Source organism: Panthera uncia (assembly GCF_023721935.1).
Source record: "Panthera uncia isolate 11264 chromosome B2 unlocalized genomic scaffold, Puncia_PCG_1.0 HiC_scaffold_25, whole genome shotgun sequence".
Classification (NCBI taxonomy): domain Eukaryota; kingdom Metazoa; phylum Chordata; class Mammalia; order Carnivora; family Felidae; genus Panthera; species Panthera uncia.
In genome coordinates this window covers 26,684,965-26,699,897 of record NW_026057581.1, presented here as the reverse complement: position 1 = coordinate 26,699,897, position 14,933 = coordinate 26,684,965, and the positions used below count along the sequence as shown (strand labels likewise).

The 14,933-nt window shown below is 40.4% G+C and overlaps 1 protein-coding gene across 4 annotated transcripts in view; it reads right to left on the bottom strand.

Annotated features, from left to right (window-relative positions):
* Positions 1-14,363, bottom strand: part of EXOC2 (exocyst complex component 2) — a 279,430-nt gene extending 265,067 nt beyond the window's left edge. For 2 of the 4 annotated variants that reach the window (XM_049611301.1, XM_049611299.1), the window contains exon 1: positions 14,237-14,363. The gene's annotated coding sequence lies outside the window, so the exon portion shown is untranslated. The other 2 variants (XM_049611300.1, XM_049611302.1) reach the window with 2 other exon arrangements.
* Between the last annotated feature and the right edge of the window lie 570 nt (positions 14,364-14,933).

Genomic DNA, 14,933 nt, shown 5'->3' with positions numbered 1-14,933 from the left:
TCTGGATGCCTCTTACTTGTTTTTTGCTTTTTTTGTTTTTTTGTTTTTGTTTTTTGTCTGTCTTGGCTAAGACTTCCAGTAGTGTGTTGAATAAAAGTGGTAAAATGGACATCTTTGTCTCATTCCTGATGTTAGGGGAAAAGCTCTCATTTCTTCACCATTGAATATAATGTGAGCTATGGGACTGTCATATAAGGCCTTTATTACACTGAGGTATATTCCCTCTAATCCCACCTTTTTGAGAGTTTTTATCATGAACAGATGTTGAATTTTGTCAAATGCCTTTTATGCATCTATTTAGATAAATATATGATTTATATCCTTCACATGTTGATTGATATGGGAATACTGAGCCATCCTTGCATCCCATAATAAATCCGACTTGATCATGGCAAATGATCTTTTTAACGTACTGTTGAATGTGGTTTGCTAATATTTTGAGACTTAAAACATTCTTAAAAGGTGACCAATGTATAAAATAATCCAAACCATGAGGATTATTAGGCATGAAGGTTTCCATAACTGCAATTATTTATTAACACAAGGGGGAAAAAAATAAAAACATCCCAAACAACTAGAAAACGACTTACGTAAAATATGAAGGTCTATCCAAGGAAAAAATTTTTTTTAAGTTTATTTATTTTTGAGAGAGAGCATGTGCAAGCAAGAGGGAGAGGGGCAGAGAAAGAGGAGAAAGGAGAAACTGAATCCCAAGCAGATTCCACACTGTCAGGGCAGACCCTGACATGGGGTTCAAACCACAAACTGTGAGATGATAACCTGAGCTGATATCAAGAGTCAGACACTTAACCGACTGAGCCACCCAGGTGCCCCATCCAAGCAAATATTATGCAGTAAGTGATATATTACAAAAAGATGCCAGAGCAAGAAAATATTTATAACAAATTAGTTTTTAAAAGGGGCCATGTGTGTGTGTGTGTGTGTGTGTGTGTGTGCATATATGTAAATATGTAAATCTATATTTAGCAAATCATTTAGCATTTTAGAATACTTACTTCAAGGAACTTTGTGGTATATTTTTAAATCATTTTGTGTATGTATGTATATACATTATATTATGCATAATATATTATAAAGCTTCCACGGGACAGTCTTCTGACTAGATGTTTGGAAAAATTTCAGCCTGCTTATCAAATGCCCTTTACTGGTCAAGAGCCTATTGGGAAGAAAGAGAAAATTGACTCAATGGACATCATTCTAGCACAGACAGTTTCTATTAAAAACGTAACTATGGGGTACCTGGGTGGCTCAGTCAGTTAAGCGTCCAACTCTTGGTTTCAGCTCAGGTAATGATGTCACGGTTTGAGTTCAAGCCCCACATTGGGCTCCCTACTGTCAGCGCAGAGCCCACTTCAGATCCTCCGTCCCTCTCTCTCTCTGCTCCTCCCCAACTTGCAGGTTCTCTCTCTTAAAAATAAACAAAACATTAAAAAATATATTAAAAAAAAAAAAAAGAAAAAACCTGCCTTTGTACAAGTATATATGTTTGAATGGATATGGGAAAGTCTAAGATGGATAGACACCAGAGGTTAACATTACAGGAGGAATGAGACTGGAGAGGGTAGAGGGGTCAGAGAAGTCATGTTTTTTATACATTTTTATATTGGTTTCCCTGTGGCAGTGAACATGTATACAAATTTTTCAGAGATGTAGTAAGGCCTTGGACACAGAAAGGTCAATTCCAGAGCATGGTATGGAGTAACCCTATGAATGGGGATACAAGGCAGTATATAGCTTCCTTGGTAATGCTGACCACATAATGTTTCCTCTTGACAGATCTGGAACTGCTGATTTCTCTTATTAATGGATTTTCTTATGAAAGAGATAACAAATAATATTCCCTACATTTAACAAAAAAAGAAAGGATGGGGCACCTAGGTGGCTCAGTGAGTTTAGCGTCCAACTCTTGATTTCAGCTCAGGTCATGATTTCATGGTTTGAGATCAAGCCCCACATCAGGCTCTGCACTGATAGCATGAAGCCTGCCTGAGATTCTCTCTCTCTACCTCTCTCTCTCTGCCCCTCCCTTGTTTGCACACACACACACTCACTCTCTCTCTCTCAAAATAAATAAGTAAACATTAAAAGGCGGGGGTGGGGGGAGAATTGCTGTACCAAGGTCTCTGATAAAGAACTGTCCTCAATGGGCTTGGCTAAGACTGCATCATGTGCTTTTCTTTACTCCTAGGACCTAGTCCAGTACCAGAACAAAGCAGATACTCAGTAAAACAGTGGTTGGGCTGAACAGACCTGGGAACACATGGGCTGTCAATTCTCTCTTCTTTTGGCTCTTCAGGGACAGCAGCAAACTTTAAGCCATGTGGAATTTTAGCTATGAGAATTGAGATGTGGTCTTTGAACAGAATGTCCGCTTGATTTGTACCACTGCAGGATATACACCATTTCTTGATTCTGTATCATGTCCCACACACTATTTTTTAAACCAGTAAATCTATCACTTGTTAGCCTCCAGGCTAAGATCAAATGTAAACTAATAAATCCATGCCACACTAGCAATCAAAAACTACTAAAAAATTGAGTCTTCTAACTACAACCTAAAAGTTTACTCAAACTGTGACAGCTCCTCTTAATACTCTATACAGAAATGCTAACTATAAAGACAAGTTATTTGTTCATGCCACAGAAAGGAATCAGAAATGAATCCAAATTAACCACAAAGTGCAGAACAACTCATCTTCTATGGGTCACCTCTGAGTGACAGTAGGTCAAGTTCAAACGTGGCCTCTAATTACAAGGCCCAAGAGGTGAAAAACTTGATACTGTATTGCCTCTTCCATAAAGAATTACCTGAAAATCAGAAATTCTAATGAGTAGGGTCAGATCTTTAATACTGTGTCCTTTTCAAAAAAATATCTTAAATGTCTAAATCAAAATTAGTTGTACCTCTCATAATTCTTTACATTAGAAAAATACTTATTTTTCAACCATCCTTTATTTCTATAAAAACTAGGCCAAAACTGACTTAAGTTTGATTTTTCAAATGTCAAAATCCACACATAAAAAAGAAGAGCAAAACCAAAAATATATTCTAAAATTCTACTTTTTGGTTCTAAATAATAAAAACTCCAAAGACAGTAATTTTTGTCTTAGATTTAAAGATGAACTTGTATTCAACAAAGATGCACTTAGAAATGCTATTTTAAAAATGCTGCCAAAGCAGTGTAGCTCAAAAGACAATGTTTCTCTGCCCTTGAAAGAGAATCAACTGCTGTTGAGGCCAATTGCCACCTCCGTTACATAGACCAAAACTCTGCTCCTCTTCCTTTTCAGTGTTCATTAGCCCAATAAAAGCAAAGCAGGAATGGAGGCATTTGGTTCAATCAGGATTTATCCTTTTAGAGTTCTAGATCAAATTTCAAAAGCCAGTTAGCAACGGCATTGGTCAGTTCAAGACAGGATGAGAACAGGTCCCTGCATGACTTACTCCTACAAGGAAGGGCTGGGTGACTGACATGGCATTTCTATAAAATATAAGCCTAGAGCATTTCACAGCTCCTGTTAAATATTTCTGAGTTTCTGAAACATAAGTTCAATTCTACTTATAATGTTTACTTGATTATACCCATCGTTTATCAATGTTTTTTCTATCTATAGAATTTTCACTCATTAGGTAAAAGAAATAGGGTAATGACTGACACCATGCACATATTTTGCCATAGTCAACACAAAAGGTTACATATTATATGACTGCATTTATATAAAAGTTCAGAATAAGTAAACCCATAACGATAAAGTATATTATTGGTAGCTAGAGAAGGGGGGATGGAAAAGGATTGACAGGATTCAGAGTTTTCTTGTGGAGTAAGGAAAATGTTCCAGGATTAGACAGTAGGAATGTTTTGCATAACACTAATTTTGCTTCAGAATTCTTGGGAGCAATAGATTACCATTTTCACCACCAAACAGAACACTCAAAAAATGGACACAAGAGGAAATACAAGATGATAGCATTAAAAAAAAAAAAAAAGCATTTGACACTACTTGAATTCTTAAAGTCTTCTGATTTAAGATCAAATGAGATGAAAGAAAGAAAACCTTGGCCAGGACGAAAGAACAGGAGGGAGTAGGAAAGACTTTATTTACCCTCCCAGTGATGGAAACTGAGTTCATTAACTAAAACTCAGGGTAAAAATAATGGGGAAGAGGTACCTGGGTGGCTGAGTCGGTTAAGCATCAACTCCTGACTGCAGCACAGGTTGTGATCTCATGGTTCCTGAGGTGAGCCCCACATTGGACTCTGTGCTAACAGCCCGGAGCCTGCTTGAGATTCATTCTCATTCTCTCGCTTTTTCAAAATATATAAACTTTTAAAAAATAAGTAAATAAAACAAAAATGACAGGGAAAATAGTGGAACAACAATAAGCTAGACATATTAACCTCTCTGGAAAATGTCAGTGGCCGAGACTTTCCAGTCCTAGACAACACATCGGTAACACCAACTCCATTCCAGCAAGACTGTGGGGAAGATGGGGAAATAAAGAAGCTAAGCAATGCGAAATCCCAAGTGATATCAACAGTCTAGTGTTTACTTAAATGACAAAATACTTGACTATCTTAGTAATAATGTTCAGAAGTGAGAGAGGAACAAAAATCAAGATACTACTGCTAATTTATTTACAATGAAAGAATTAGAAAAAAAGATATTGTCCTAAATTTATACTACTGCATAAAAAGTTTCACTTGTCTCAACCTGTCAGATCTGTATTATAAGCCAATATCACTGTATTATAAGCCAATATGACAAATATAATAATTACAGTAAACAGGCATGCCAAAATCAATGCAGATTTTCAAAAAGGGTCAAGGAATCAACTGTCAGCTTAAATTGGTTAATTCTATTAAAATTGTTAAACATGACAGACTGTTGTCACACAACTCCCAGATTCTTTTACATGAGCAGAGTTGGATTAATTTGACCCAATTTTGTATAATAGCTTTTCCCATTTCTAAAAATACATCAACTTTGTCACTTACTTAAAATCTCTGCTTTACTTCTCTAGCTTGACCTCAGAAGAAACTTCTTCAAGGCCATATATCTTGACATAGTGAAAGCAAAATAATCACAGCACTCAGCAGTGCTATTAACATTTCTGAGCCACAGGGATTAAACAGGCAGATGCTATGGAAAGTGCCTGTTGGGAGAAGACAGGGAGTTGAGACTGCACCACAGCTGTGAAGGATTGAAGCTGCTAGCTATGGAATCAAGTTTAGGAGAAACTCTGGGCACAATTCCGGCATCCGAAATAAATTAAAGTAAACAGTCTTGCTCTCTCTCATCCACCCTGTTAGCAGCCTCTCGACTGAGTGAGACCACACACTCAGACCACACAGCGCCAGCTGAACTCCTCGCACGCAACATCTACAAGCTGTCACTCGGCAGCACAGAGGGCAAGGGGGGGGGGAGGTTGAAGGAGAGTGAGAAAAGAGAGAGGGAAAGGGGGGAGGGGAAAGTGGAGAATCTCCTCTACATACAGCTGGACTGAGTGATATGTGGTTTAGAGAAAGGGAAAAACCTCCCTGAGAAAACAAGCTGGCCATGGCCTTGTGTATCCTTGACCTGTACTCCCCCATACCAATTTAGTAGCTGATGAAGGATTAACAAAGCATGCATTTAACATCAATTAACCTTCTATCCATCACAGGTCAAAAGAGAAAACTGTCATTATAAAAGTATTTCATTAAAATAAAGAGGAAAGGCCACATTTTCTTACAATTTATAATGTATACTTAAACAAGTGCATTTTCTTTTATTTTATATTATATTGGTTTTAACCCGTCTGCTTCTTTTCCTTTAATGGAGCACACAGAATGAATTTAGTGTTTCTGCAACAGAGGTCAGAAAATTTTAATTTTGTAATTTTCCCATACTTCACTGTAACACAACCTTTGATTTTCCAAAATATTTACTGGTAGAATAACAGAGGGTAAAATATCTTTTACATAACTTCAGTCTAAATATACATTTAAAAAAATAACTAGTAACAAAAATATTAAGGGAAAGAAACAGAAAAATAGTAACCACAAAAGTAGCTTTAGAATGATTAACCAAATTTTTACTATATATTAAAGAAGAATTTTGCTGATTTTTTTTTGTAAATTTTTTTTTAAATGTTTATTTATTTTTGAGACAGAGACAGAGCATGAATGGGGGAGGGTCAGAGAGAGAGGGAGACACAGAATCTGAAGCAGGCTTCAGGCTCTGAGCTGTCAGCACAGAGCCCGATGCGGGGCTCGAACCCACGGACCGTGAGATCATGCCCTAAGCCGAAGTCGGACGCTTAACCGACTGAGCCACCCAGGTGCCCCTGCTGATTTTAATAGCTAACAAGAAATAAGTGATCAGGTGTCTTACCCTCTGAGGTCCCCAGAGGCTCGGTTCAGCTAAAGGGATAAGACCAGGAGTTGGAAATAACAGGAGTTCTGATTCACTGGAGACTTGAAGAACCCTCACCAAAGAGGCCAGGGAAAGCCTCCTGATGTTAAAGCACTATTTTCTTAAATCAGGCCACAGAAAAGTGAAAGTTTTCCCCCAAAAATAATAGCACTAGATAGATTTTTCCTGTCCAGAGTCATCATGGATCCAAAGGACCCCAGAAAAATCTCATTGCAGAGATGCCTAGAGTTTCAACGATAAAATTACATGCCACTAGACTCAGGCCGCCCAGCAACAGAACCAAATGAAGAATTCACCACATCCTCTTTGAGTCATGTTCAACCTGTTCTAGAATAGACTTGCCTCTTGGGGTTGGGCTGGGCTAACCCCAGAGGGATCTCCTTGAGATACTGGAAAAGGGTTTTAAAGAATGGTAATTTGTTTCCTTCCATTTTCTGTAAACTCATTCTACTTTTCCTGTGCAGGGTCAAGATCAAGTTATCTCAGCACAAACACACATTTTACCATCTAAGGGCACAGGGTGGGACAAGTCTCAAAGACGGGGACATGAATTCTTCTATCCAACATTTTTTTTTTTAAGTATGCAAGGCGGGGATGGATGGGAGGGGGAGAGAAGGAGAGAGGGAGGGGGAGAAGGAGAGGGAGGGAGAGGGAGGGAGAGGGAGGGAGAGGGAGAAAGAGGGAGAAAGAGGGAGAAAGAGGGAGAAAGAGGGAGAGAGGAGAGAGGGAGAGAGAAAGAGAATCTCAAGCAGGCTCCACTTTCAGTGTGGAGCTTGATGCAGGGCTGGATCCCATGACCCTGGGATCATGACGTGAGTCATCTGCACAAAGGAAGGACTGAACAAATAAGAGATAAAGCATCCCTACTTTCCCAGCTCTTTTTAGACTTCTTTCCTTCATCACTCCTACAAACAAAATATAATTTAAATACACAATTTTTAAAATTTTTTTAATGTTTTATTATTTATTTTTGAGAAAAAGAGAGACAGAGAATGCGAGGAGGGGAGGGACAGAGAAAGAGAGGGAGACCCAGAATCCAAAGTGAGTTCCAGGCTACACGCTGTCAGGACAAAGCCCTATGCGGGGCTCGAACCCACAAACCATGAGATCATGACCTGAGCCAAAGTCAGACACTTAACTGACTGAGGCACCCAGGTTCCCCAAAATAACTATGTTTTTAAATGAAAGCATAACTTTTTATGTGTTAATTCGTTTGGGAAAAAAAAACAATGATTTTAAAAATAAAACTTCGAGGGGCGCCTGGGTGGCTCAGTCAGTTAAGCGTCCAACTTCGGCTCAGGTTATGATCTCGCGGTTCGTGGGTTCAAGCCCCATATCGGGCTCTGTGCTGACAGCTCAGAGCCTGGAGCCTGCCTCAAATTCTGTGTCTCCCTCTCTCTCTGCCCCTTACCCACTCACACTCTTGTCTCTCTCTCTCTCTCAAAGATGAATAAACATTAAAAAAAATTTAACTTTGATAAATGGCACTGAATTATGTATCTATAAACTTATGCATCTATAAATATTACATATATATAGGGGTGCCTGGGTGGCTCAGGTCAGTTAAGGGTCCAACTTTGGCTCAGGTCATGATATGATCTTACGGTTTATGGGTTTGAGTCCCACGTTGGGCTGTGGGCTGACAGCCTGCTTCGGATTCTGTGTCTCCTCTCTCTCTGCCCCTCTCCCATTTGTGCACTGTCTCTCTCACTCTCTCCCAAAAATAAATATTTAAAAAATATACAAACACACATACATAATGAAAAAAAAACCCTTCACTCTTGCTATAATGTTTTGCAGTAAAGGGAAGGGAATGTACAAGAAGTAACTAGAAAAGAATACTGGAAGCAAGAGAGTATATAGGGGAAAAGCCTGACAATTTGGCTCTCTAGAGCTCCCACATAACTGATCTGTTACATAAATACTTGAGTACACAGCTAATCTAAAACAAACACTGGATTCCATCTTAATTAGTTCCATCAATTAAAAGTCTCATTCTTTATTTCCCAGAAACTTTAAAATCCCCTGCCTCAGCAGGCTAAGTCTTCCTAGAAGACAATTAGCTTCACTACACTTCAAAGTCAAAAGCTGTTAGGTCTAAAGGTGGCTGGTTCTCTAAATTATGTCACTGGACACTGATAGCATACTGAAAGTGAAACAGGCCAGTGCAAATCCACCACCCTCCAAAAACACAAACAAAAACAAAAATTTTAAAGAAAATACACTACTCAATGGAAGGAAAAAGGAATCGTAGTTCATGTAAAAGCACAGCATTATTCATTCACCAGTCTATTGCCAATTGTACCCATGTCCCTTACCACCCTCATCTTCATTAGATTTACACTGGGTGAACAAAACATTACTTCTTGATATTTCAGAAAATATTATTTCTTCAGAAAAGAAAAGCATCCCAGTGTTTTTGGTTTTTTTTTTTTCAGAAACACAGATCACGTGGACAATACTGAAGAAGGCATTATCAAATAAAACTGATTTTTATCTTTGTTTAGTCCATCAAGAAGATTTGGGATATATACAGATTGGTCATCTAGCACCTCAAAAGATGACAGTGCTGGATTCCTCATTAAAGAGATAAATAAACTAAAATTTGGAACAAGGAACCTCAGATAATTCAGTCAAAACAAATATTTATTAAGGACTTGCTATGTCCCAGGCACTATACTGGGAAAATGATAGGAACAAGATTTTGTGACAAGGAAGTCATGGATGACCCTGACATTCAATAGAGTGATAGGTACTGAAACCAGAAAGCAGTGGGATGAGTGTGAAATGGACTTAAACAACTATTTAAGAATTTTGCCTAGGATGGAAAAAAATTTGAATAGAGGAATGCGAAATCAAAGGAGCATGCTAGTTTTTTATTGTTACTGTTTTTCTATTTTGCTTTAATTGTCATCTGTCTCTAGGCATGATTAAAGGCTGACAAGAATGAGCCTTTGGCCAATGAACAACTAAATAAAGTGCTCCCAAAGGCAAGAGTGGATACAGAGGCCTGGGACATATGTCTTAGGATAAATGCAATCTCTTTTGGGGTAACTGGGGAAAGAAGAAAGGTTTTTTGGAAGAAAAAGCATGGGATTCTCCACTGATAGTTCTATTCGTTGTGAAGTAGGTGGCAAGAGTATCTGCTGGGAGTATAGATTATGTGAAAGGATGAGAGATTTGAGAAAAATGGAAAATGCTTAAAATACATTCTGCAGAGAGCAGAAGCAAACACTTACAAGGAAAACCCTAGAAAACTCTTTGATGGTCAGTTGAGACTGATGACCATGGATCCATAGGAGTACAAATCTAGATGCTAGAATTTTCCCCTGTTGGTTTCAGCAACTCAGTTCAAGCATTAAAGAAGGTAAAGAACTGAGATGGTCCAGGGTGGAGAATTTGCCAGCCAGATGCTACAAACGGATAATAATACAATTGAGCATTCTGGTATGAGAGTGACCAAAGATCCAGTAAAAGTGCAGCTGTAATGGAGGTAACTGAGTGAGGGTGAGAAAGATAAGACACTAAGCAAAGAGTGGAAGATTTGAGCTTTGCATTTCAGAAGTGGACTAGTTTCAGGTATCGGCATTTTAGTCCTGCTTCCCCACTCCCAGGTACATCTCTGGCAATAGCCATACCCCTTTGCTTGGCTCCAGCTCTCAGTAGGCTGTAGTTTGTCCTTTTGTTCCCTCTACTTGTTGTCAGTTTCTCTTTGGGCCTCACTGTCCCTTGTTTGTTCCCTAACCCTGCCCATACCTCTGCAAGTAGTGCCTTTATTAAAATCTCCCTACTTGAACCATCTGGCATGAATTCTGCTTCCTGCTGAGACCCTCATTTATCCAGATACACATCATGTCAATCACATGGGGATTTCATTAAACTAAAACCAAATATCCCTGGCTTTCAGTCTTGTTTTGTCTTTCAGTAAAATTATAATACAACCAAAGTTAAAATCATATAATCTTCAATATCACATAACTTTGTAAGTGGAAAAGGCCTTTAAAAATTCAGGAAATTTGGGGCAGCTGGGTGGCTCAGTCAGTTAAACGTCTGACCTCACAGCTCGTGAGTTCCAGCCCCACGTCAGGCTCTGTGCTGGCAGCTCAGAGCCTGAAGCCTGCTGACACTGTCTCTCACTCTCTCTCTCTTTCTCAAAAATAAATAAACATTAAAAAATAAAAATTCATCAAATCTTACAGATGAAACTATGAGACAACCTTACAAGAGCAGCACAGCTAGCGAGCAGCACAGCTAGCAAGCAGCAAAAGGAGAACTCATTCATCAATGCACATTATTGAATGCTAACTTTGTGCCATGCACCACTCTAGGTGCCTGCTTGGATCCACCTTATGCAGCTTACATTCTAATTAACTAAACTCCAGGTTTCCCAAGTCCCAGTGTCCACGGTTGTTCCCACTACCAGCACCAAGACTTATTTTAAGCAGGAAATAGTAAGTAGAAGGAATTACTAAAATCAAAACCGAAAATTAAGCCTGGGATGCACCCCAGTCTTAAATGCTACCAATGGTATTAAAGTTAAAGAATGTTGATGAAACTTTAGAGCAAGCCTAATACAATTTTCCTGGGGGAAAAAAAATGCATAATAAGTCAGTTCCAAACCCCTCAGCTTTACCTTCAAGGCAGTCCATAATCCAAAACATACTTACTTACCAGCCTGTGGGCCTTCTTCTGTGTGCCACCCAGACGTTCCAGTGCCTTCCCTATGAAGGGCCACATCCTCCCCATTAAGGTCTGACCTCCATGAAGTTTTCCCAATTACTCTAACCCCAAAAGATCCCCTTCTCTGAATTCCTGCTATTCTTACACTAAATATTATAGTTTAGTTCTTAGATATTCTTTAATTGAGAGCAAAAATGCCCCTTCTGAATCTAAGCTAATATTATTTCTAATGTGTATGTCAAGCATATGCTAAAGTGGGAGATACAAAAATGGCCAAAACTAATCTCCATCCAGCCAGAACTTAGCCTTTTGACAGATGTAAATACCAGTAATACCTATAGCCCCTAAAACAACACAGGGATAGGACAAGTGCTAACTGGTTTTGGATTCACTGAGCTGAAAAATTTCAAACCCGGAAAAAAATCTTAATCTAGTTTTATATATTCCCTGACTACAGGAAAAAGGAAACTGAAGCCCAAAGAGGCTATGCCCATGCTATGAAGCAGGTAGGTGGTAGCTCACAGACAAGTAAATGGCTGCTTTGACTCCTAAGCTGAAAAACCTTTTGACTCCATAATTTTCAAACTGAGGGCCAAAGATGACTATAGGTGTACCCATAGCTTCAAGAGTCATATTCTCTACAATTACTTTAAGTTTGTGTATTTGTATCAAGAGTAATTATTTTATGGGCCCCTGGGTGGCTCAGTCAGTTAAGCGTCTGCCTTCAGCTCAGGTCATGATCTCACAGTTTGTGGGTTCAAGCCCCACGTCAGGCTCTGCACTGATAGCATGGAGCCTGCTTCCGGTTCTGTCTCCCTCCCTCTCTGCCCCTCCCCCACTCACTCTCACTCTCTCAAAAATAAATAAATAAACATCTTTTTTAAAAGAATAATTATTTTAAATTAACATAAACATACACTGAACCATGTGATAATAACAACACTACTACCATGCAATTTCACCAGGCAATCCAGGAGATGCATGAACACATTCCTCACCATCTGAGAACAATCAACATTCTAGCATACTGCTTAGCACAGTGATCAATGTTATTTCCCATGCCAGTCAATTTCAAAATCCTCTCTACTCAACACTGGCCTAAAACTTATCCATTCAATAAACACTGAAGCTCCTGGGATGTGGTAGGTGCTAACTAGATCCTGGCTACATGAAGATGAATAAATTGGAAAATGGGTGAAAAAGTAATTAAAAGATTAACTATATACATAACTATACATAGCATTTCCTATACTCTGGCTTAATCCTGCCATTTCCTGGTGCTAGAAATTATGCAAAGTCCTCTACTAGAAGGCTGCTTTGCAAAATTTGAGTTCTGATTTCATTTTCCCTACAATTCATACATAACAGGCTCTCAAATATTAGTGCAATGAGTGAAAATTTAAGCAGATTAACAATCATCTTTTCAAAAGGTAACATTTCAAAATTATATTCAGTACAGAAAATTAAATGCTTGCCACGATAAAAAAGAAATTTCTGAACCTTTCAAGAGTCATTCCAAATTACACTGGGGGATCCTGTTTCCTTGTTTAAATTAAGTTCCTACTTAGGGGCCCCTGGGTGGCTCAGTCAGTTAAGTATCCAACTTCAGCTCAGGTCATGATCTCACCTTTGGTGAGTCTGAGCTTGAATGGGACTCTGTCTCCCTCTCACTCTCTGTCCCTCCCCCGTTCACATTCTCTCTCTCTCTCAAAAATAAAAATAAACATTAAAAAAAAAATGTTTTAAAGTTCCTAAACAGAAGAGAACATTTGAGTAGTAAACACACATCATCCTCTTTTTATTACCACCCTTTCAGTCAACAACTTTGGACACACAGATGATCCTCAGGAAGCTTCTGGCATTGTTTCTGTTAGTAGAGTCAGTTACACAGAGCCTGACTAGAATGTACTAATGTTTATACAGAAAATATAATGTATTAGGAGACTGAGCCACAAGACCTCAGTTAGAACTAGCTTTACAGGGTGCCTGGGTGGCTCAGTCGGTTAAGCCTCAGACTTCAGCTCAGGTCATGATTTCATGGTTCATGGGTTCAAGCCTGGCATCAGGTTCTGTGCTGACACCTCGGAGCCTGGAGTCTGTTTCAGATTCTGTGTCTCCCTCTCTCTCTGCCCTTTCTCCGCTAGTACTCTGTCTCAAAAACAAATAAACACTAAAAAAACATTTTTAATAAAAAATTAAAAAATAACTAGTTTTTCAATATAGTGCCATCCAAATGATTTAATTAAAGTGTGGCTGGGTAAGCCTTTTTAAAAGGTTTCCTTGTAAGTTTACTCAGATTCATGGGAGGGAAAAAAAAAAAAACTTTCTCATACCTATCATTATAATTGACCTTTACTGATTAAGAATAGCTTATTTCCATTTAAAGACAATCTTTTGCAAGAACCGTTTCTTGGAAATTAAGGAAGTGTCTATACAAAATCTTGGGATAGCAAGCTAGCATCACCAGGCTTACATGAGAGATGACACCGTGTTTGGGTGTGCAGGCTGCAGAGCTTCGGTGCCTTGTCTCGAAGTTAAAAGACTAACTACAGGCTAGTTACATAACCACTCCGGGCTTCCGTTTCTCCCTCTGTAAAATGGGGATAATATACAGCATCTACCTCTCGTGAGAATTAAGTTAGTAAATGTAAACGCTTAGAACAGTGAATGAAAGGCACCTAGAAATGCTCAGTATAGCTCTAAATGACGCAAACTTAAGCAAAACAAGCAAAACATGTCTCACATTCGCTCTTCGCGAATAAATTCTTACACCTGACACAGTGACAATACGCAGGGACGCAAGGGGGACGAGTGAAGCCGACTACAACCAACCACCGGTCGATGGTCAGTGTTCTGGAGGCCCATGACCGGCGCAGGGGTGAAGGTCTCTGGGCCTCTAGCAGGTGTCAGGGACGGCGCGGAGGTGCGGACAGGAACCGCGCGGCGCCTTCCTCCTCAGTCAAGGACTGAAGAGCGGTGCAGGAGACTGACACCGGCGCCGGCGGACCACTTCCACCCGTCTCTCTGGGAACCAGGCCAGCCGCCGGCGCTCGCCGCCCTGCCTGTCCGTACCTCCCCAGGCTGGCCTTCAGCCAGGACCTCCAGGCTCCACAACGTACCTCCAGCCTGCCTGCCGCCCCCTACGGCCCGCAACGACCGAGCTCCCGGCGGCTCTTGCGAAGAGTCCCGGGCGGTGGCTTTCCTAACCACCGGCGCCTTCACTTCCGCCCGCTGGGAGCGCCGAGAGCGTCGATCCGCCGGATAGTCGAGCTCCGAGTCCTAGATGATCCAAGCCTCTGCGGGAAGAGCTGGTGGGAGGGTCGGGACAGGCTTCCGGTAGGGCTGGGAGTGGCGCTGGGGCCGCAGGACAGAAGGCGTGGCTGGGACGCTGGAGGGTTGGGGCGGGGAGGCCGAGGGGATCCGCAGCTTGCAGCGTCGGTTCGGTACCCTCTGATCTCCTCTAGGAGGATGTAGGATGAGATGGTGCGTTTCTGGTGGGTTCTGAACCGAATCGGGATGTTGTAGTTCCTACCGAGGCTCTTGAAGGGTAGGCAAGACACAAAAGCCACAGGACCTTGGATATTGTGGAGGAGAATGCCAGGCTACCACCTGGAGACTCTGAGACTTGGTAACTGTTGTAGTTAAATTTAAGGAACAACTGCATGGGCTAGGCGCTGTGCAGGGCATTGGAGATATAAAGGTGAATTAAAGGCAGTCACTTCCTTTCGGGATCTGGCTGGGCTGAGGATAAATCAGAGCCTGGTTAGAGGAAAAAGAATGGCACTTAGGGAGTGACTACAACAGCCTAGGCAAGAA